Source organism: Pogoniulus pusillus, chromosome 7, assembly GCF_015220805.1.
Source record: "Pogoniulus pusillus isolate bPogPus1 chromosome 7, bPogPus1.pri, whole genome shotgun sequence".
NCBI classification, from domain to species: Eukaryota; Metazoa; Chordata; class Aves; order Piciformes; family Lybiidae; genus Pogoniulus; species Pogoniulus pusillus.
The window spans coordinates 35,849,423-35,858,316 of record NC_087270.1 but is presented as its reverse complement, the minus strand read 5'-3'; the positions used below and the strand labels follow the sequence as shown (position 1 = coordinate 35,858,316).

At 44.9% G+C, this 8,894-nt stretch overlaps 1 protein-coding gene across 1 annotated transcript in view; it reads left to right on the top strand.

Moving 5' to 3' along the window:
• Positions 1-7,203: 7,203 nt before the first annotated feature.
• GREB1 (growth regulating estrogen receptor binding 1) overlaps positions 7,204-8,894 on the top strand; it is a 112,055-nt gene continuing 110,364 nt past the window's right edge. Inside the window, exon 1 of the mRNA XM_064146450.1 lies at positions 7,204-7,262. The gene's annotated coding sequence lies outside the window, so the exon portion shown is untranslated. The remainder of the gene's footprint in view (positions 7,263-8,894) is intronic.

The window sequence follows — 8,894 nt, the reverse complement described above, 5'->3', positions numbered from 1 at the left end:
GCCCACGCTGCCGTTCCTGCCCGTCCGCCTGCGGCCCGGGGGGATCTGCGTCTTTGGCGCTCTGGTTCCGTGGCTGCGGTGGGCAGTCTTCTCTTAAGAGTGCCCGGGGGAAGGAGACGTTGGGCTTCCCTCGGGTTGACGCTTCCTCCACGCTCATCAACCTCCTGGGTGGTGGCGAAAATTTGTTCATTCCTTCCTCATGTCTTCGAGTCACAGAATGTGTTGGAAAGGACCTCAAGATCATCTAGTGCAGCCCTCGGGCAGTAAGCAGGGAAGATGCAGCTGTTAGAGCTCCGTCCAGCCTGACCTCCAATGTTTCTATGGATTGGGCTGCTGTTGCCTTTCTGGGCAGCCTGTTACAGGGCTTCGCCATTCTCGTTGTAAAAAAAAAATTGCCTTCTTCTATCTAACCTAAATCTTTTAGTTTAAAACCAATGGCCCTTGTCTGTTGCAACAGGCTCAGCTAAAATGCCTGTCCTCATCTTACAGGCCTCTTCAAGTACTGAAAGACAGCAAGAAGGTCTTTGTGGAGCCTTTTCTCCAGGCTAACCATCCCCAGCTCTCAGCCTTTGTTCACAGGAGAGATGTGCCTCCCCTCGAAGCATTATTGCTCCAGTTCTCCTCTTGACCTGTTCCAACTTGTCCATGTCTTTCTGTGCTGGGAGTCCCATAACTGGACGTAGCACTGTAGGCTGGGGTCTCACCAAATCAGAGGGGCAGAATTCCCTCTCTTGATTTGCTGCCCATGCTGCTGGGATGGCGTTCAATAGCTCCAAGTGCAGGGTGCTGCACTTTGGCCACAACAACCCCATGCAGAGATACAGGCTGGGGTCGGAGTGGCTGGAGAGCAGCCAGACAGAGAGGGATCTGGGGGTGCTGATTGATACCCACCTGAACATGAGCCAGCAGTGTGCCCAGGTGGCCAAGAGAGCCAGTGGCATCCTGGCCTGCATCAGGAATGGTGTGGTCAGCAGGAGCAGGGAGGTCATTCTGCCCCTGTACTCTGCACTGGTTAGACCACACCTTGAGTATTGTGTTCAGTTCTGGGCCCCCCAGTTTAGGAGGGACATTGAGATGCTTGAGCGTGTCCAGAGAAGGGCGACGAGGCTGGTGAGAGACCTTGAGCACAAGCCCTATGAGGAGAGGCTGAGGGAGCTGGGGTTGTTTAGCCTGGAGAAGAGGAGGCTCAGGGCAGACCTTATTGCTGTCTACAACTACCTGAGGGGTGGTTGTGGCCAGGAGGAGGTTGCTCTCTTCTCTCAGGTGGCCAGCTCCAGAACGAGAGGACACAGCCTCAGGCTGCGCCAGGGGAAATTTAGGCTGGAGGTGAGGAGAAAGTTCTTCCCTGAGAGAGTCATTGGACACTGGAATGGGCTGCCCAGGGAGGTGGTGGAGTTGCCGTCCCTGGAGCTGTTCAAGGCAAGGTTGGACGTGGCACTTGGTGCCATGGTCTGGCCTTGAGCTCTGTGGTAAAGGGTTGAACTTGATGATCTGTGAGGTCTCTTCCAACCCTGATGATACTGTGATACTGTGATACTGTGGTATGCAGTCCAGGAGACCGTTGACTTCTGTGCTGTGAGTGCAAGTTGCTGACCCCTGTCCAGCTCTGCTGGGCTTGCCGAGAGGATCTCTTAAGCACTGCAGCGGGCCAAAGTGATTAAAATGAGGAAGTTGTCACCATTTCAGTTACTGGAAGGAGGGAGCTTTTTTCTTCTCCCCCTCTGCAGCATGAGCATCCAGAAAGCATCCAGCACAAGTATGATTCTGTTGTGCAAGAACAATTAGTGTTACTCTCTTGCCAAATAATCTTATTCTGCCATGACCTACTAGTATAAAGCCAAAGATTTGTATGTCACTCGCTGGAGGGAGAAGGATTACACACCCATGGGTAGAATAAATTAATGACAAGAGATTTGCAAGTGAAGAGCTAGTTGTCTTCCTTTAGCATCAGAGAGGGGCCAACACCATGTGGCTTGTCAGAGCTAAACCTGTCAATTTATCAGCCAGCAAGAGACCCTAGATCCGTTCCCAAATTTCAATTCCATTGCTTCTGCCCTGTCTTCCACACTTCTGATAACCTTCTACAAGCACCGTTTCCTTGCTCGTTTGTCGGCATCGGCAGTCACCTCAAAACTCCCAGTTGATTTAAGGAACAACTCCCAGTTGCCTGATCTGTTGATTGATTGCTCTTTATGATGATTAACTGTGCTCTGCCATGGTTTACAACAGCTGAATCTTTCATGGAGTTCTTTTCCTTCAAAAAAAATGGCCAAATTTTCTGCTTTCTCTGCTTACACCTTCAGTGAAATTTCCAGATACTTAACCTTTCTCATCAAGTGTTTGGTTTGTGAAAATCAGGTTGGAAGATTTTCATCTTATCTCTTCATTTTCAATGTTTCGGTTTTTGAGAGGGCAGATGAGAGAGTTGGGGTTGTTGAGTCTGGAGAGGAGAAGGCTCTGAGGAGACCTTCCTGTGGTCTTCTACCATCTATAAGGGGCTCCAAGAAAGCTGGGGAGGAACTATGTTGACTGAATAGGGCTGGGTGCTAGATTGGACTGGATGATCCTGGAGGTCTCTTCCAACCTGGTTGATTCTCTCTGATTCTCTGATTCTTCATCCTCAGAGCAGATGCTCTGGAGGAATACAAATTCCATCAGACATTGTGGAAAATGACCAATCTGCTCTGAGACACTCCAAGCTAGGAACAATTCACTCATGTCAGTCTGGACAGGTCAATAACACTGTATTACCTTGAAAATGTACTGAATTAGTTTTAATTTACTAGTTGTTTCATGGTACTTCAGGTTAGACATTCATTTAGAGTAGCTTATATCATCACATCTGATGCCTTGGTAGAGGATGGAGATTTCTTTGAACAATTGTTTGTGTTGTAGAGGTGTGTAGAATTAGGTGAGTTCCCATGCTTTGGTCAATTTAGAAGAAAAAAAGGGGGGGGGGGGGTCTGTGTTTCAGGAGACATGAAGCCTGGTGGTGTGCAATTAAACACATGATGCAAATGTTGCTGTCACTATTCTAAGGAGAGCTTAGACTCTTGCAGATACAAAAGGTTTTCCTGTCATGTAATCAACATGTTACTGAAATGTAAAAATGCTGACATCTGAAAGCTGTGTGGCCATCCAGTGAGACTTGGACAGACTGAGAGCTGGGCACAGAGGAACCAAATGAGGTTCAACAAGGACAAGTGCAGAGTCCTGCACCTGGGAAGGAATAATAAACTGCATCAGTACAGGCTGGGAGGTGAGCAGCCCTGTGGAGAGGGACCTGGGGGTCCTGATGGATAACAAGTTAACCATGGCACAGCAGTGTGCCCTTGTGGCCAAGAAGGCCAGTGAGATCTTGGAGTGTATTAAGAAGAGTGTGTCCAGAAGATGAAGGGAGATTCTCCTTCCCCTCTACTCTGCCTTGGTGAGACCTCATCTTGAATACTGCCTTCAGTTTTGGGCTCCTCAGTTTAAGAGGGACAGAGATCTGCTGGAGAGGGTCCAGCAGAGGGCTACAGGGATGCTTAGGGAACTGGAGGGCATGGCTTATGAGGAGAGGCTGAGGGACCTGGGGCTGCTTAGTCTGGAGAAGAGAAGACTGAGAGGGGATTTAATCGATGTTTATAAACATCTGAGGGCTGGGGGTCAGGATAGGGAGGACAGGCTCTGCTCACTTACTCCCTGGGATAGAAAAAGGAGCAATGGGTGTAAGTTGCAGCAAAAGAGGATCTGTCTCAACACAAGGGGGAACTTCTTTACTGTAAGGGTCACAGAGCACTGGAACAGGCTCCCTAGAGACGTTGTGGAGTCTCCTTCTCTGGAGACTTTCAAGGCCTGTCTGGATGTGTTCCTCTGTGATCTGTGCTAGACTGTGTGGTCCTGCTCTGGCAGGGAGGTTGGACTCAATGGTCTCCTTGGGTCCATTCCAACTCCTAATGCCCTGTGATCCTGTGACTTTTGTATGAGCAGCATGAACCTTCCTAACTATCCTGTGGTGATGAATGTGGTTCCATAAGGAATGAGTATTCCCCTGTGTCATGTTCTTAACTGGAAGACATACTTTACCCTTGTAATCACAGATCGTATAAGCCCCTCTGCAATAAATCATGTCTTTTTTCCACCTGGAAGAGCAAAACGGTATGAAAATAGGTATCTTGGGCTGCTTTCATTTGGGGGTGATGAAAGGAATGTGCCATACAGTATAAAAAGAATCAAATAGGATTTTGAGGATTGTTGGGTAGTCAGATATTGAGGGAGGCTAACAAGTCATAATTTGAGAATTAGGATACATGAATTTCCTGTATTAACCCATGTGGAAAACACTGCATCAGTATTTAACTATGCTGTTGTTCTAGCCAGTCATAAGATCAAATTCTATTGTGACTGTGCTTCTCTGTCCTTGGCTGCTGAAATATCTAACTGAGCAAAGAAAAGCCCCTCATGGGTTCAGATTCAGAAGGACTTGTCTATGTTTACATGAAAATTATAAAGCCTAATTTTTTCTTTCAAATGAAAATTAGATTTTGAAGCAACTGGACTATCCAAAGTTTTGGCTGTGACATTCTGTTGATTGAAGAGTTTGGTTCTAACATGTTACTATTTGCATGTTATAAAACTGATAATGAAAAGTATCCCACATTATGTATTACTCTCATAGATGAACATGTAAATTATATTTACTGTTATCTCACTGCATGTGAAGAAGGCTGTGCATTCTTCAGATAACAGTCATACAAAACACGATTCTTCAAATGAAAGATTTGTTCATTTAACTGAAAGTTGTCTTCGATTGATTTGATTCTTAATCTGCCACCAGGGGGCAATAATTCCACTTCCTAAATCTGATCTTTAACCATCAGTGCGTACCACAACAGTGGTTTCATTAACATTTTGGAGAGACTACACAGAATCATGAAGGTTGGAAAAGACCTTCGAGATCACTGAGTCTGACATATTAAAGTAAAACACAATTCAAAACAAAACCACTAACAAAACCAAGCAGCAAACAAAACCACCAAAACCCCCAAACCATAGAATCAACCAGGTTGGAAGAGACCTCCAAGCTCATCCACTCCAACCTAGCACTCACCCTTAGCCAATCAACCAGACCATGGCACTAAATGCCTCTCCGAGGCTTTTCTTGAACACCTCCAGGGACAGTGACTCTACCACCTCCCTGGGCAACCCATTCCAATGCCAGTCACTCTCTCTGGGAAGAACTTTGTCCTAACCTCCAGCCTATACCTCCCCCAGCACAACTTGAGACTGTGTCTGCTACCAAAACAAACCCCAGATGCTTCACTTGTGTAATTTAATATTTTACTCAGGCATGTAGGCTTTACTTTAATTTTAAGCAGCTGAAATTAGAGTGTTTTACAAAAGTTTTTGCTAGTGAACCTTGCATCAGGAGAAGTGTGGCCAGCAAGTCAAGGGAGATGACTCTCCCCCTCTGCTCTGCTCTGCTGAGACCCCACCTGGATTACTGCATCCAGTTCTGGAGCCCCTATTACAAGAGGGATGTGGACATGCTGGAGAGTGTGCAGAGAAGGGCCACGGGGATGCTCAGAGAGTTGGAGCACCTCTCCTATGAGGACAGACTGAAAGAGTTGGGGCTGTTCAGTCTGCAGAAGAGAAGGCTCCCAGGTGACCTTCTTGTGGCCTTCCAGGATCTGAAGGGGGCATACAAAAGAGCTGGGGAGGGACTTTTTAGGCTCTCAGGGAGTGCCAGGACTGGGGGGAACGGAGTGAAGCTGGAGGTGGGGAGATTGAGGGTGGAGGTGAGGAGGAAGTTGTTCATCATGAGAGTGGTGAGAGGCTGGAATGGGTTGCTCAGGGAGATGGTTGAGGCCCCAATCCTGGAGGTGTTTAAGGCCAGACTGGATGAGGCTCTGTCCAGCCTGCTCTAGGGTAGGGTGTCCCTGCCCATGGCAGGGGGGTTAAAACTGGCTGATCCTTGTGGTCCCTTCCAACCCTGACTGATTCTATGGTTCTGAAGTTTTTAAGTAACTTGTAGTTACTACATCTTCCTTGTGTCTGACCTTGGCCCTACGGTAGCTAACTCACTGCTTAATTTTATGCAGTAAGTAGAACAGACCTCATGAATTAAGTGCCTGATACATCTTCATACATGACCAGAGCAAGTCAGGTGCCTCTCAAGGCCTCCAGAGGGAGATCTTGTCCACTTATCTGAAGTGTTTAGCCTTAGGCAGATAAGATCTTTTAGAATTCTTCATCACCTACCTCTCTCCACAGTCTCTGTAATAAGCATAAACACTTTAGAAGGAGTGGTTTATTGTGTGTCTAAAGTTAGTCCCTTTGAAGAACATGCTGGCTAGCTGTAATTGCATGCGATTTTTGCAAGACAGGTACTGGTCACCTAAAGACCACTTGAACACATTTATCATTCAGGCTGAAAAGTCAGAGGACTTGTGTCTGTGTTTTCCATCATCTTAAAGGTGTCGATTTTATAGCTCAGAACCTTAAAAAATACCAATGGTTATTTTCTCACTTTCATTCACTGTAGCATCATTAGATTACACTGGTATTTAAGTCTGGCTTTTCAGTGAAGTTTTTGGGAACTTCTTTAAAACAGAAACTGTTTAAAATAAGGATTGACAAATGAAGATTATAAGCAGTAGGCAAACTGGATTTGGGAGATAACTCGTTATCCAGGGCAGTTTTCTTTAGTCTGTATGGATCCTTTAATCTCCAAGTGGCAGGCTTTGGCTGCTGTTACTGGATTTCTTTCACACATAGATAAACGACCAAAGTTTGCAGTTTCTCCAGAATACTTCCACTTTCCCTGTTCTTCCCTGTGCATCTTCTGTTTTATAAACTCTTTTTCTCCCAGGGCTGTTGGAATTGTCTGTGCTTTAGACCCCAGAGCCAAATGAGGCATGTCTGGTTGGGAAGATACCATATTCAGTGGGAAGCAGGGGTGAGGATGAATGGGACTGGAGAAGAAAAGGCAGGGGGGAAGGGTGAGGGGATTGTATTCTTGACCTTAGGTAGCTGGTGCTGAGAGGTAGCCTATTGTGTCGAAGTACAGGCAGAACCAGAGTTTATGTATGGGAAGGAGGGAGCAAGGAAGAGGGAGGAGGAAGCTGGGACAGCGAGAGGGGAGGAGGAGAGAGCAGCATCTCTATCTTTCTTTGCAGACCACGCTGCTAAACAGCGAAGGGAGGCTCATGCTTCCCTAATATCCATCACTCCCTGCTTCCAGCGTGGTCAAAGGCACAGCAACAAAGAGGGTCTCCGAGGTAAGATCCTTGCAACTTGCAAAGCTGTAGCGTGTTCAAAAATAAGGAGAAGCAGCAGCAACAATACAGAGAAAAGATTATCAGTACCTGGGAATGCTCAGAGACGGAAGGGAGGTAACTGGAAGCCCAGATCCCCCAAAAGGCTAAGGAAGTGTTAATAACAGCAGCAAGCAACGAGAGGGGAGTAAGAGGGGAGCAGATCAGGTTTGAAGGGATCAGGATACCAGACAGCAATATTCATCAGTGAGCAGTTTGTGTCCTAACTGCCTATGTAGAGAGAGGATGTGATAGGGTGGAGTTATGACTGAAAATACTCAGATACCTGAAATACATGGTTTAGCAAAATAGATGAATGGTTTACTTATCCAAATGATTTGCTGGAGTGAACAAAACAATTCATTAATTAGTGCACGTCAGGAGAAAAACAAACAAACAGACAAAAAACCCCTTGGAAAGCAAAACTAAACTCTGCATATTGTTTTGATTTCTTTTTTTTTATATGAAAATTTGATTTTTTTTTAATCTGAGGACGTTTCAGTTAAGAAATGCATTTAGTAGCTACAAGGAGGGACAAAAAAAAAAAAAAAAGGCAAAACACATTAATTAAATGCTTTGAGGTTTCCTGAGTCAAACAAAATGGACTGCTTGAAAATTATTGTAAGAAGATACTTGTGATACCAAACCAAAGTATGCTGGCTGACCTGAGAAATACTTTTTCATTTAATTTTGGGGGAAAAAAAAGCATAATTTTGAAATGACCTGAAATGAAATGTATAAATAGGTTTGATTCACCCACCCGGCTTAAAAGATCAGCAATTTGATTGGAATTTTTTTTTAGGAAGTGAGTTGTTAATTTCTAGTTGTGGATACTGGAAGCTTAAAAGGAGACAGAAAGTATAACATCTATAGGCTGGAGAAATTGACACTTTTTCCTTGTGCTTTGTCTCATTTGTTTTTTTTGAGGTATGAGATAACTTGGTTTTGATTTAACACCTTATGGACCCTTCTGAAAATTCTGAACTCTGACTGGCAGCAATGGCAACGTTTGCTATTAAATGTATTGAACCAGCTATAAAGAAAATAAACAGTGGCTTCTGTGTCTTATGAGTAAGAGTCTTCACGATTTCATGTCTTGGGTTTTGTTGTTTTGTTTTTCTTTCCACTATGAAACATAGAATTTGACTCCAAAAGTGGGCATTCTGGAAAATGTATGCTTAAATGGAAGTTTCTGTGTTTTCCTCTCCACAATAAGTAGTTAAAATAGCTGTAGTGAGTTCATTTGGTGTGTAAATGGAGAAGTCAGAACCACCATTCTCTGCTGCGTTGGGGAACTTAGAGGTGGTGAGCCTGATTTTTATTTGCTTTTTAATTGGTGTAAATTTACTGGTATAAGTGTGCATGGGATCAGCAACAGGTTGTGCATTGGTCTACTTTATTGCCTCATTTTTCTTATAAGGAGAGAAAAAAACCACATCACAGCAATGGGACTTTTCTTTCACCAATTCTTCTAGTCATGCTAATTTCAGGGCTCATAGTTCTGTTATGATTTTCAAACAATAAATAGCAGTTTGGATTTGATCACATTGTCTGCTGTGGTAGTTGTCAGCTCTAGCTCTGAAATGGACTTCAGTC